Source organism: Struthio camelus, chromosome Z (assembly GCF_040807025.1).
Source record: "Struthio camelus isolate bStrCam1 chromosome Z, bStrCam1.hap1, whole genome shotgun sequence".
In the NCBI taxonomy this organism is placed as follows: Eukaryota; Metazoa; Chordata; class Aves; order Struthioniformes; family Struthionidae; genus Struthio; species Struthio camelus.
In genome coordinates, this window is record NC_090982.1 from 77,869,313 (window position 1) to 77,882,373 (window position 13,061).

At 51.9% G+C, this 13,061-nt stretch overlaps 1 protein-coding gene across 10 annotated transcripts in view; it reads left to right on the plus strand.

Annotated features, from left to right (window-relative positions):
- LOC138060866 (atos homolog protein B-like) overlaps positions 1–13,061 on the plus strand; it is a 40,778-nt gene that overhangs the window by 8,009 nt on the left and 19,708 nt on the right. For 2 of the 10 annotated variants that reach the window (XM_068926591.1, XM_068926593.1), the window contains exon 1: positions 6,137–6,289. The exons of 6 other annotated variants lie outside the window; for them this stretch is intronic. The gene's annotated coding sequence lies outside the window, so the exon portion shown is untranslated. Of the gene's footprint in view, positions 1–6,136; positions 6,290–10,605; positions 10,933–11,263; positions 11,378–13,061 lie in introns of those variants that run through there. 2 more of the 10 variants (XM_068926588.1, XM_068926587.1) reach the window with 2 other exon arrangements.

Sequence of the window (13,061 nt, forward strand, 5' to 3'; positions counted from 1 at the left end):
GCCTTACTAGCCGAGGTAGTGCTAGATATTCTTTCCACAGGAAACCCCAAAGAAATGCTGTTCCCCCTTCAGAGATGGGACTCTGGGTTCCTTGTGGGTATTAGCGCTGGAGTTATGTGAGGAATCCCCTCTTTGCCCTACCATCTCTGTTGCGAGTAGGCTGGGCATTCAAAGATGTTGTTCTTGGGAGCGCTGGGACAGCTGAATCCTCGTTCAGTTCTCACTGCTCCCAAGAATGGAGCAGAGGATCATCTGCTGGGGCTAATTTTAGGCCCCCGAGCATTGCCTGTGTCCCTCTGAAGTCCTATTTGTGTGCAATCTTGCCGGCTCCCTGCTAAGAGCTATGTGAGAGTCCTGTATGTTAGTGTGCAGAGGTTCTGCAGGGCCGTAGTGTCCCGGAGATTAGGAAGAACTTTGATTCCTCAGTTACTTAAGGTGTCTAAGCCAAATCCTTTCCCTATCAGATGTATATGTGACCCTTTTTTACAGCCCTAGTGCCAGCACCCTCTTTTCCCTTTGGACCTTGCTTTTGTGGATGCCCATGCATTGCACAGTGGGAAGCTGACTACAAGCTGCCAGCTTCCCTGCCTTGACTGCCAAAAAATGCAGCATCCCTCCTGTTGCAGCAGTCAGTTCGTGTTGTCTTGGAAGGGTGCATCCACACCGAATGCAGTCTTCCACAAAGCCTTTGGGTGTGGAAATATCCCAAGACCCACAAACGAGAGATGAGAGCACCGCTCTGGCCTTTTCTGTACGGCTGCATGGCAGCGTGGCATCTGCCACTGATGTTCTCCAACCAAGCATAGCACAGGGTGAGGCCTCCTGGCCTCACCCTTGTTTATCTACCCAAGATTTTTGGCTTCTCTGAGCTTTTTGGTTTCCACCTGCTCATGTTATTTTTGTCAGGTATCCCGGTTGAGCTGAGGTTAACGCTGAGCTTTGTTAAGTTTCATGTTGAGGCAAGACATAGCTCTGCAGTTTTGGCCCGACTTTATTTTTAGCCCCTTTAAGACATGGTTAATGGTATCGGAAGGAAGTTGTATGGTCTCCTGAGCCCCATGAGTCACCTTGGATCAGGACAGAGGCTTTGCTAGCTTTTGCTGTAACGCTCAAATGATGTAACCGTTTGTGGTGGGCCTTCCTGGATGTGTGGAAGGGCAAGGGAAGGAGCAGCAGTGGGGAGGGAAGCTGAGCTTTTCAGAGTGTTTTGTTTTTTGGTTATCCATTCTGTTAAGTCATTAAATTAATTCATCAAAATATGTTGGCAGGTATCACACCTGGATGTGGTTCAGCAGGATCTTTTGTCTTTCCCTTGCATCTCATCTGTGTAGGAAAGGAAAGAAAGAGGGGAATTCTGCTTACATGCTAGGTTGGATAATTTTTTAACAGCACATAGCAACAGTCGACAACAGTTTTTAGGACAGGAAGTGAAGCAGGATCTTGTCTCCAATTCAAGCCACAGCAAGGTTAAGTGCAGCAGAACAAACCTGCCTAAAATGGAAATGGGCTGGGACTGGAGACCAGAGACTTATTGTCTTAAGGGATGTCTGCTAGGCTGCAAGAAGAAAAATCCTGGACCTCTGTTTCCATCAAACCTGCTACTGGCACAAGGTAGAAAGAGGTGCGTGGAGCTTTCTCACATCCAGAAAGCCCTCCTGTGCCACTGGTGACAGCGCAAGAGGGCTGGCTGGGCTGGGCAGGGGGCTGCATATCGCTACACGGAGTAGGCAGTACAGGAACGCTTGGCTTGACAGATGGTAACGCTGACTGGCAGAGCATCCTCCCTGCCGCAACGCAGCGGGAGGATAACGGCTAGGGGGGCTCCCATCTTGGGAGTGGACGAGGTCGGGTGTGGGCACCTGGGCCCGGAGCAGGCACCTTGCAGTTGAAGGGGGTAGGGATGATGGCTCCTGGGGGTGGCTTCCACCTCTGCCCCCTTTTATTCCTCAGGGTGATGAGCTTTTGGGGAGCCCGATGAGGCTTTCGGGTACCCGGAGTAGGTGGTGTATGGGGTGCGCTGCGTTGGGGACGGCGAGGCTGGGGGGAGCCGAGACAAAGGAGGGAGGCAGCGGGACACGCTTGGGGGGATTGCTATGGCAACCCGCCGCTGGCAGCAGCACCGCGCTTTCCCCAGCCTGCGCTGCTGCGGACGAGCAGCCAGGACCAACACGCAGCCCGGTGCGGCCACGGCCCTCGACGTATCTCAGGTGGCCAGGATCCTGGCACGCCGTTAGGAGCTCCTTCCTGGCAAGCCTGTCTCCTCTGCATCTTTGGGCTCCTTGCGTGCTAACCTGACATCCGGAGCTCCCCCAGAGCCGTTCTCCCCAGGCCCCTGGGCAGCAGCCGCTTTTGTCCAGTTCTTCCTCTTTTGCCCCTCGCTGGGGGATGGGCCGGCACCTCCTGTTTGTAGACCTGTTCTGTTTGAAGCCTGGAGTTGCAGATCAGGCCCAGCCTGAAAGAAGCCGCTCTCCTAAGCCCTCTCCCTGAATCACAGGGAGTAGCTCGTCATCCTGCTGCCCTTGCTCATCCTCAGGTAACTGGTGTCAGTGGATCCAGCCATCCCTGCGTCTGCCAAGGATGCCTGGCCCTGTACGGTGCCCTCCATCCCGCGCAGCCTGCTTGCCTTGCTCCAGGGTTTCTATAGGCTGATGGAAAACAGACGCTCTAATTAGCTACGTGATATGACCCTGAGGCCTGCCCCCAGAGCAGGTGAAGGAAAAGTTGAATATTTCTGAAGCTGCCTTTGGGCAGACCCTTCGCCAGACCCTGGTAGGGGGCCTCGTTCTCCTTACTGGATGCAGCAGGGAGCATTGTCCCACTGGCTGCACAGAGGAAATGGGTCAGGAAGCCAAGCTCCAGCCTGGCCATAATGTGAGTGTGATTAGGACCTGACCTATCTTCTGTAAAGTGCCTAAAGCCTTGGGTGTGAGCCAGGGGCAAGGGACTGGCTGGAAGCAAGCAGAACTTGCTCATCTTAACATGTACTGGTATGTGAGCTGTAAACCTCTCTCGTTACACCTCTCAAAGGTCAGCACTCGCAGTGAACCGCAACACCCTGCCCCCAGCTCTGACCCAGCCCTGAAAGATAAAGGAGCCTGCCCCACCTCCGGAGGATGCTCTGAACTTGTGCGGGTCAGATGTGTGGGGCTGTTATGGGGTAGTGCACTCTGTTACGGTGCCTGTGCTCAGAGTTCAGCCGGGACTAGGACATTCAGGCAGAAATGGAGGGGAAAGGGTGCGTGTCTATGGGCTGCCTGAATGATGCTGTATTCACAAATGTCATGATCCTTTGCCTAAGCTGTGAGCGCTCCTTCCATCTGTGAACCAGAATACAAAGCCTCAGAAATGCCTATGACAACTATTTCACTCTTTGCAGTCTACTGTAGTATCCAAATCAGATTTAGGGTGATTTTAAGATCTGTGTAGACTGCCCAACTCTGTCCTGTGCTACAGTTCCAGCCATCGTCTGTAAAATGTCTCCTGGACTCCAGACTCTGGTGCTCCCGAGGGAGAACAAACAGGCAGGTGGAAACTGGAACATGGAGCCTAAGTGAAAGCTGTTCGTGGCAGATAGCTGTGCCCTTCCTCCCTCAGACTTCCAAGGCAGGTTCCTTTTCTTTACGAAGGGGAGCTGCTTGCTCGCTCTGAACTGGCAGCTGAAGCTCCCTTCCCGTGAGGGAAGCTGAGATATTGGGGCAATTTCAGATTGACAGCTCAAGAACTGCTTTTCATGTATTTGACCTTCAGCACTTGGTGCTAGAACTGGCATTGCAAAATATTATGGGCAGTAATGGCAGAGCGTGACCAGAATTCATTGAGCCAAGCGGTAGTTCCCTCTCACCCTGTTTTTGCAGCCTATTGTTTCTGATCCTTGCTCCGATCTGAGGCCCCGAGGTGTACTGCGAAATATCATGGAGTGGCAGCAGAGCCCAGTGGATAAGGCTCTGAAGTACGTGTGTGCTGGCATGTTGATTGCCAGCTTTTAGGGAAGAGAGTGGAGGTTTTTTTGCATTTATACAGCACCTAGCACGCTGAGATCCTTGTCTAAGACTGGAAATGCTGAATGCTGTTATCTGATGAGTTATATCAGTGTCATCTTTTGAGTGCTACTCCCTCTTTTTGTGTTTTGCCTGCTCATTCTATACATTTTTAAGCAGAGCACAAAGGAACAGAAAAACCCAAAGGCAGTGGGGTCACATTCTCAGCTACCGATTTGGGGAGGAGTTAGACATGCAGTGCTGGAATAAGCATTTAGGGAGAGGCAGCCAAGAGAGATTTCCTTCTGGATGAGCTGTTCTGTCAAAGTTCGGAAAGTACTGTGTGGTTACGTGCTGTGTTTCGCTGTTGCCATCTCCTAGGCTGATCTGGAACATGCAAGCCTGCTTATAGTCAGATGGGGACACCGAGTTGAACAGTGTAACTGAAAAACTGGCCAATGTCCTTCTGGACATCAGCAGCCACCTTAATGCTGCCTCTACTGAAGTCCCCAGCACAGTTTCAACAAAGATGTGTCTTTGAGCCCAGAAGTAAACTTTGGCTTGATGGGTGTTTCTACTTGCATTCCCTAAATTGTGAGAAGATAGTTGAGCCCAGCGGTGGTATGCAGCTGTCACTGTCTGGAAGATGCATAAAGAATAGTCTGCAAGAGCCAACTCTTTACTCAGCTGAGACTTGGGGAAAGCATATCTGGGCTGTCTGTACTCGGGTTTTCTTACTGCCAATCAGCAATGCTGTAGCTATGCAGAGAAAGTGTAGCATAGACAGGTTAGCGCAGTCACTTGTATCCTTTCTGTGCCGGCGTTTCCATCACTGATGAGATTGGAGTAGCTGGACCAGTAGTGGACAAGAGAGTAATTCACTTCTTGTGGCCCTCTGTGCTGTGGCTGCCAGCAAAAGAAAGCGGCTGTGGCATCAAGTAGTAGGTCTGAGCTTTTTGTTTCCATTCATATTCTGGGAGCACGCAACAGCCAAAATACTAACAGTTTTTGAGGAATTAGCATGTTTTCAGCTTTTTGTCTTGGGCTGGCCTGCCTACCTCTCCCCAAGGCTTACCATCTGGGATCTAAAGGGATTTGCTGTGATCTGTCCTGGCCGTGTAATAAGTCTTCATAGAGAGAACATACGAATTTGTGGCATCAGGCTGCCATCCTGAAAGTGCTTCTCTTGCTGCTGTGCCTGTTTCCTGTAGCTGAAGGGCTGTTTCATGGCTTGTGTTTGTTGAGGAAACAGACTTCAGATTTGAAATAGCTCTCCTCTTTCTGCTCTGCAGCTCTCTTCCTGGCAGTTCAATAGGAATGATTTATTATAGATTACAGCTCTCTTTAATTGTGTTTCTCTACAATGTCATACTGCTAGAGTAACTGAAGAAAACCCAGTGATGCTTCCGGAAGGAAGGCTGATATCAGAGGCCTGTCTTGCAGCAGAGGCTTGAAGCACAGAGTAACAGTTTACCAGGAAGCGCTTGTATTCATTTGCTGGTTGCTTTTGGATAGGAAAAGGCATTTTGCCCTTGAAAACTTCCCTACAACACAGCTCTAAACATTGGCATTGCTGATGGAGCTGCCTTCCGTAGCCTGAGAAAGCTGCAACCAAAATGATGATCTGGAAAGAAAAGTCAAGTTCTGTCTTAAAATGAACCCCTAAGATGAGTGGGGTTTTTGTGTGTGTGTGTGGTGTTTTTTTTTTTTTGGTTGGTTGCTTGGCTTTTAGCACCTAAAAGAAAATGTATGACTTCTTGTACAAATCTTTGCAAGGAAAGAGCATGGAATTACCTTTGGAGTGAGCCTGTCTGGAACTTGATATGTCTCAGATGTGTGTTAAGAGAGAAATGAAAAGATTGTGCTATAAAGTGATAGCGAATAATGAATTTAATCTAATAGATTATGTCCAGGGAAATAGAAGTGGGCTAACGATATTGCCAATAAATGTGGTGCTTCACATGGTAATAACAGGAAATACCAGCTGAATCACTTTCCCAGGGGGAACCAAAAGGATCTGTTCTTCAAGGAGTCCCCAAGAAGATGGAACCAGGCAACTGAGTGACCTGAAGCTGGAGAGAGATGCCAAGAAACTCATAGATGAGCAGTGCACAATAGCTGTGCGTCGTTCCGCAGCATAAGCTTTGCTTTCCCCTTCAGTCGCCCTGCTGAACCAGACAACAGCCTTGGACTCTTAACCTTGTGATCATGACAAATGCAGTAGAGAAAAAGTAACTTTAATAACTTTAGTGAAATGTCTGAACTGGAGCCAACGTGAACAAGCCTTCCTCCTCAGCCTCTCGCTCTAGAAGGTAGGTGGGTGGTGATTTGCTGCTGCACCAAACCTAGACGCTGTAAAGGATGTTGGCCTACCTGGTGTGGGTGCTAGAGCTAGTTGTGCTCAGCTAGAGCTGAGGAGCAGGGACTGCCCTTAAGACCTGATTCCGGGAAGTCTTAACAGTTCTTACCTGGTAGGCCAGGCCCCAAACTGCTTTTGGAGGTTTGTGGTGAAAATGCAGAGCCAGTCTGAGGTCAGTACATAGAAATTTGTCCTTTGCTCCTGGAGCTGGACCAGAGGATCCAAGTCTTTACTCAAACATGAAAAAAAAAAAAAAAAAAAACCAAACCAAAACTAAACAAGTTCATGGGTAGCTTTAAGACCATAGTGAAAACTGGGACTGGATCTTGAGATGCATGAGTGTTTTGAGCATAAGGCTGGGAGCAAGGAAGCTAGGATTGTATGCTTAGTTCAGGCATTCTGCCCAGGAGTTTTCAGGTCAGTCATAGCACTTCTCCGTATCTTACTCCTTGACAGGAAAATGGTTAAGAGGGGCCATTCCTGCTGTTGGGGCTGTTAGTGACTCTGTCAAGTGTTGTGGCAAATGTAGTGGAGTCTCCCTCCCGCAATGGAGAATTGTTTCGCTGGCCAGAGCAGGCAGAGAGATGACACAGTGGCAGACGAGGATATTCTGGTAACACTAATCAGGAGATGAGAACGGATGGCTGTATTGGTAAGGGCAAAAAAAGCAGGAGCCTGGGCCTGGAGGAAGAGGAGAGCTGACAGTGAGGTGGGGGAAGCAGTCCTTGTGGAAAGGATCCTGGTGTGGAACTTTACTGGAGAAAAGGAGGAAGAAAGAGCCTTTGCTTGCTGGAAGGAGGATGCCTTTCGCTCCCTGGGGAAGAGCAGTGAGGCTATCTTGCCTGAGTGGATCCACAGTGGGGCAGACGAGTATTTTGTAAGAGATACCAAAGAAGTGTGGGACGAGGAGATGCTTGCAGCTGCTCACGCATGAATTTGTGCATTGCCAATGCGATCAGCACTTGGACCTCTCTGACCTGCTCTGAGCAGGCGAAGGCTGCAGAGTGAGCAGAGTCAAATGCAATGCCTCAAGGGAAGGCATCTCCCAAATGCAGAAGAGGAAACAGCCCTGGGTGCCTGCAGGCACGTTTTGCTTTGGCAGAGGGGGGAAGTTGCCTTTTAAATGACCTACCCAGGCCAAAGCTGGATATTTGCATGTGTAGTTAAGCAGGAAAGCCCAAGTCTAGCTGCTTTCCTAGCCATTCGGCTTAGTGCTATCTGCTCAGGCTGCCATTTGGGCACAGCAGCAGAAGGAGCAGCAAAAGGAGGGAAGGAATGGATGCCTAAAACCTGTGTTTCCCTTCCCACAGCAAGGTGGAAAGAGGGACATGGTGAGTTTCCATCCTAAGCCTCATATGGCCCCAGCCAGCCAGCCAGCACACCCAGGTTGTGCAAGGAGGCTGCAGGATGTGCTGAGTCAACATGAGCATCCCCCCTCGGTGTGGGGGTTGCTGAGGGCTGCCAAGACGATGGGATTTTCCAGCTTGCAGGAAGGGTGAGCGCCAGCTGTGAACCACACGGCATGCTTTCCAATTTTAGCAAACTTGAATTTGTGTTACGGACCAGAAAAGGCAGTTGAGTCCTTAAAACTCTTTCAGACTGGGTTAGCAGACGCTTGGCCGTTCAGCTCCATCCCTTGCTGCAGACACGTGCTCCTCAATCTGAGCTTTTACTAAGAGAAATTCCACATCTGGTCCTTACGTTGGACCTGATAACCTTGGATGTGAACAAAGGGCTAATGCTTCACTGTCATCTAGCCAGGAGATGAAAAGTGATCCCAGGAATACTCCATATATCCTGCGGTCCAGGACCAGCTATTCCATCTCCCCAGGTCCTTGGCAGAGAGGAGAGGCTGTGAGAGGAACATACTCTATTCCAACCTCTGTCCTTTTGCTGGCAACTCTGAGCAGGTCACTGCAGCCAGCATGCAAGTTAGTAGCATTGAGGCTGCTCTACTTTTTCAAGCCCTGGGCAGGGAGAAATGTGGAGAGCAGAGAGCTGCTGTGAGAAGGATGACCCAGCAAGGGGTTCCTGGAAGCGGTGACTTCCTCTGTTCACCTTGGTAGATTGCTCATTCTCAAACTAGTGATCTGTGCGTCAGCCCTTGTAACCAGGAAGCATTTCAGCAGAAGCATCAACTTCGTGCACTTCTTGCAGCTTAGCAAACTGCCCCCATCCACATTCAGGAAGCCTGAAGTTCTTCTGTAGTTTCCCCTAACCTCTCTTCCCATCCTGCCCTTTGACAGCACCTGTACTGTAGAAGCAGGTCACTGACATAAAGATGGGTGAATAAACTGGCTCCTCTCTGCTGACAGTTCCCAACTGGCTAGCCTGAAATGTGCTATTTCAAGGCAGCAAGGTGCTGTCTCTGTCCTTTGGAGGGATGCTCTGCCACTCTTTTTTTGCCACTTGGGCTGTAGAAGAGGAACACAAGGCAGTTGCAAGGGATCCTGTTTGGTGTAGGAGAGACCTCAAAAGCAAGAGTAGCTTAGCTATCTCCTGTCTGTTCGTCCCAGAGCCTGACTGAAGGATGGTGTTAAGGATGGTGTGTTACATCTGTTATTCACAAATGGAGAACTGTCGCTAGGAAATTGTTGCTGTCTGGCTCAACTCAGAGCAGTCCCCTAGCTGCTCTAACAGGATGTCGGACACATCACTGGGTTTGCTCTCAGCTCCCCCTTTTTCCTGGGGCTACAGCAAGGAGCTGGCCTGGTCTAGGAGCTCACATAGGTCTACTGTCTCAGAGACTCCCAGAGCTCGCAGAGAAGCCTATCTTTTCCAATACTAACAAGTGGATTCAAGCATGTCAATTTTAATTGCTGGGCCTGTCCCACTGGCAGCTGCTGAGTTTTGTTCAAGCACTTACCCAGCTCTGTGACCTTGGTGACACCGTGACCGTGGTGTTGGCTCTGCCTTTGACCTCACTGATGACATGCAGTGAGTACTGCAGATGTCCCACCCTACCTTCCTAGAAGGGACCCTGGAGACTGAAGCATCCTGATAAAAGGAGAGGTGGCATGTGGGGCAAGTCACTGGCTCCCTGTGTGATCCTGGGTAAGACTTCTGTTCTCTATGTTTTGGTTTTCTTTGCCCTGAAAAGGGAGAAAGGCTCTGTGAGCGTATGGCAAGAATCAGGAGGCGCTGGGTACTGCACCTCTGTGTCATACCTGTAAGAATCCAGGGAGCTCCGTTAGCTGAACCAACAATTCTGACATATAGTCCTGAACTTTGCTCCTGGGTGAATATGACCAGAGCCCCTGGTCAGCGTGACTCTGACTCGCAGGGTATGGAGCAGAAAGAGTGAAAGAAGAGTGTATGTCTGATCTCAGTAATTTTTTTCCATAATCGATGGGAAATGGGTCCTTCCGCCATGAGGCTGCTGTAAGCAGAAGCGCAGATCTGCACGCCAGGCGTGTTGCACAGGCCGGCATCTTCTGTGCACGCCCGCTCTCTCTCGCGTTCCTTGACACAGATGGATGTGCTCTGGTACACGCAGCCTCTCGCCGGCGGGGAGGCTCATGCTGCAGCTCTCGCTGGGCTCCAGCACGGTGAGCAGCTGTGATGTGATGTGCAATCCTGCTTTTGTAGGCTCTGTCTACACTGGTTCCCTCTAAGAAAGAGGCTGAGCTTAGCCAAAGAGCTCCTGGAAAGAAATGATGCTAGGATGAATGTGAAGGGAGAGGATTTGGGGCAAAGCTTGTTTCATTTGAACTTCTGCCCCTAGCATTAGGGGAATCACTAGTCTGAGAAGCAGTGTGCGGAGGATACGTATACATCGTATCATCATGCATATAGCTTCTTGTATTGTCCAGATTCAGGAACTGGCCAAGCCTGCAGGCCCCGCAAGGACCGCGGCACTAGCTGATGCTGAGCGACAAAGCTGTGCTTTAGAAGAAAGCCCTTCCCAGCTCCCAGGAAGCTGAAAGCACAGTATCCCTCTGCCCGAGCTCTGTGCCCATACCTTGGTCACCCCTCTGCCATCTGAAGGGCTGCTCACACTGTTTTTTAGCAGAGTTAGGTGAGGAGGGGAGCCACTCAGCTCAGCTCATCTTCTCTTCCCAAGCAGGGTCTTGGGCTCCCAGCTGTGTCTTTTGCAGCTGCCTGGAGAATTAAGCTGGGAAAAGCCATAGCCTGGGGTGGCCTGGGAAGGCATGTGCTGGCTGTACCTAAAGGAGGTTAGGTGGCAGGCAGCTAGCATATGGGTCTGCGCTGCAGCAGCACCAGCTAACCCTCCCAGAGCCAGAGGTGGGGGACAGGCTGCCAAAGGCCTGATAAAGTGAACGGGTTTGCCTGGAAGGCAGCCTGGGAGCCTGGAGGAAACCCTCCCCCAGCCTCACTCCTTATCTCAGCAGTGCTTACACATGGCAGCGCTCCCACTCCCGGGCTGCCTTGCTGCCCCCGTCTCCCCGATGCGGACTTGAGCCAGTGGCGTCATCTCTGCCCCTCCTGCCGCTGCGTGCTGCGGGAGTCAAGGCGTTTGGTGTAGCCTGGCCAGTTTTCCTGCCTGATTTGCTGCCTCGCAGAGCTTGTGGCATTGCCCTGACAACTGTGGCAGGGTTGCACACGCGCGGGCTGTGGCACAAACCGCGCAAACGGGTGAGTCAGGCAGGAGGAGGGGGTGAATCACAGGGGAATGAGTCAGCGGGAAGCCAAAGGCAGGTGCTCTCCCAGGGCTGGGCTTTAAGGGAGCCCAGGGGCCTGGCAGCCCAGGCTTGGAGATGGGATGGAGGTGCCAGAAGAGAGCTGGGAGAGCCCCAAGGCTTAGTAGGGGAAGGTAGCACCTGTGGCCGCTGCAGAGGCAGCGCGTCCTGGGCAGCAGAGCGGAGGGAACGGGCCAGGATCCCCGGTATCCGGCTTGGCCATGTGCCGCACGTGGCCTGGGCAAGCACCGAACCTGTTCTCTGCTCTCGTCTCCTCTTGCCTTCAGTACTCTGCTGTCCTGGTGGGGCCTGGGAAGTCGCTGGTGTTGAGGCTTTCCTGGGAGAGACTGAAGACGAGCACTGCAAGGGAGCAGTGTGATGACCAGATATCCCAGCTTCCGGTACGTAGGGTGAATCCTTGTTCCCTGGGAGGCTGTGGGATGTCCAGCCAGCCCTGGGCAAACTGAGCAGGTCTCTGTCCTGGCTGGATACTGTCCACTGACCTTCTGTTGCGCTCAGAGTGGGAGAAGATGGAAAAATTAATGATCCCTGCTGGGCAGAGAAGGTTAAACAGATAGTTTTGTATTGAGTGATCATGGCATGTGGGAAGAGCCAGGATGGAATGATGCACTGCAGGCCTGGGGGCACAGGGGGATGCTGGCTCCAAAAGCCCGTCTGTGGTCTGGGCTCTGGCCCTGCTGCAGACCCTGTTGGGGCGTTTGAGGGGGTCATAGAGGGCTGCTTCCCTCATCCGGGGACCTGTTCTAGGCTGTTTTGTTTTTGTCTTCCCCAGCTGGCCTCCGGTGAGTTTGACTCCTTCAGATGGTGCTGCCCATAGGCAGGTCCCCTACGGACAGGATGGAGGTGGGCCCTGTAACAGTGCCACAGCAGCAAAGCCAAAGCTCTGTGTGTTTAGGGCCAAACTTCTTGAAGCAGGTACTTGAGATTCCCGATGCAGGGTGACATGGGCATGTTGCAACGGGAACTGAAGTCTATATCCTGGTATTTCTAACGAGGAGAGCTGTGGATTGAATTCTCAAACCAAAACAGTTCCCACTGGTTTCAGCGTTGTGGGAAATAGTGTCCCTAAGATCTGCAGGTCTGTTGCCTAGGCTGGCTGTAGGTACCTGCTGTCCTCCCTGGGTGTGTGCTTGGCTGCAAGGTATGGAGATCAACAGGCTCCAGCTTTCTCCAGAGATACCCTGGGGGTCTGGCCCTTGCCCTGGGGCTGAGGCAGGTTGGCATGCTGCACTGCATTGTGTTTGCAGCCTGTTCAGGTGAGAAGAGGAAGGGCTCGCAGGCAGATGTGTGTCTTGTCTGCTTGTGGGAGGCACCATGCTGGGGTAGGACCAGGTGGAGTCCCTCTGCCCAGCCTGGTGGAGTGACTTCCCTCCTGCCATGGGTGACTGCTCCCTCTTCCCAGTCAGCTGCTTTGCCTGTTGCAGCTTGTGAGTTCAGGTGTTGCAGATTAACCCTCTGCCCCTGCTCTAAGTGGACTGGGTGAAGTGAGAGTGAGGGTGTCCTGTGCCCTTTTACAGGAGTTTGCCTGTATCCGTCTGGCCACCAGACTGGCTGAGAGCTCCTCGATGGTGGTGGTTGAAATGGATGGAACGATGTTACAGGAGAGACAACGCTATCCGTGCTTAGTCTGCATCCCCATCTTCCAGCTGGGCCGTGGCGGGCTGTGGCTAGTCAGTGTCTCCCTGTTGCACAGACCTTCCCATCCCTTCCTCAAAATGCAGAGCCTCACCCAGGCTCGCAGGGGGCTGTGTCCTCAAGGCAGTACTTCTCCACCAGAGGTGTGGCTGGCATTGAATGCCTGCCCAGATCCAAAGCTCCCAGATCCAAAGTGTGACTAATTGCAGATTAACGCATTTCTTTCCCCTTTTGTCCTTCCCCGCCCTGAACCTGAACTGCTTCTGCTGTCAATGGAGGAGGTTTTGGGCTCCCCAGGATAAGGCAGACATGGACAAATGGGAGAGAGTCCAGCTGAGACGCGGAGGGGCTGGGGTTCAGGGCAGATAAGGAGAGGCTGAGAGCAGTGTGGCTGCACAGCCTGGGGAAGCGAAGGCAAAGGGGTCTCAT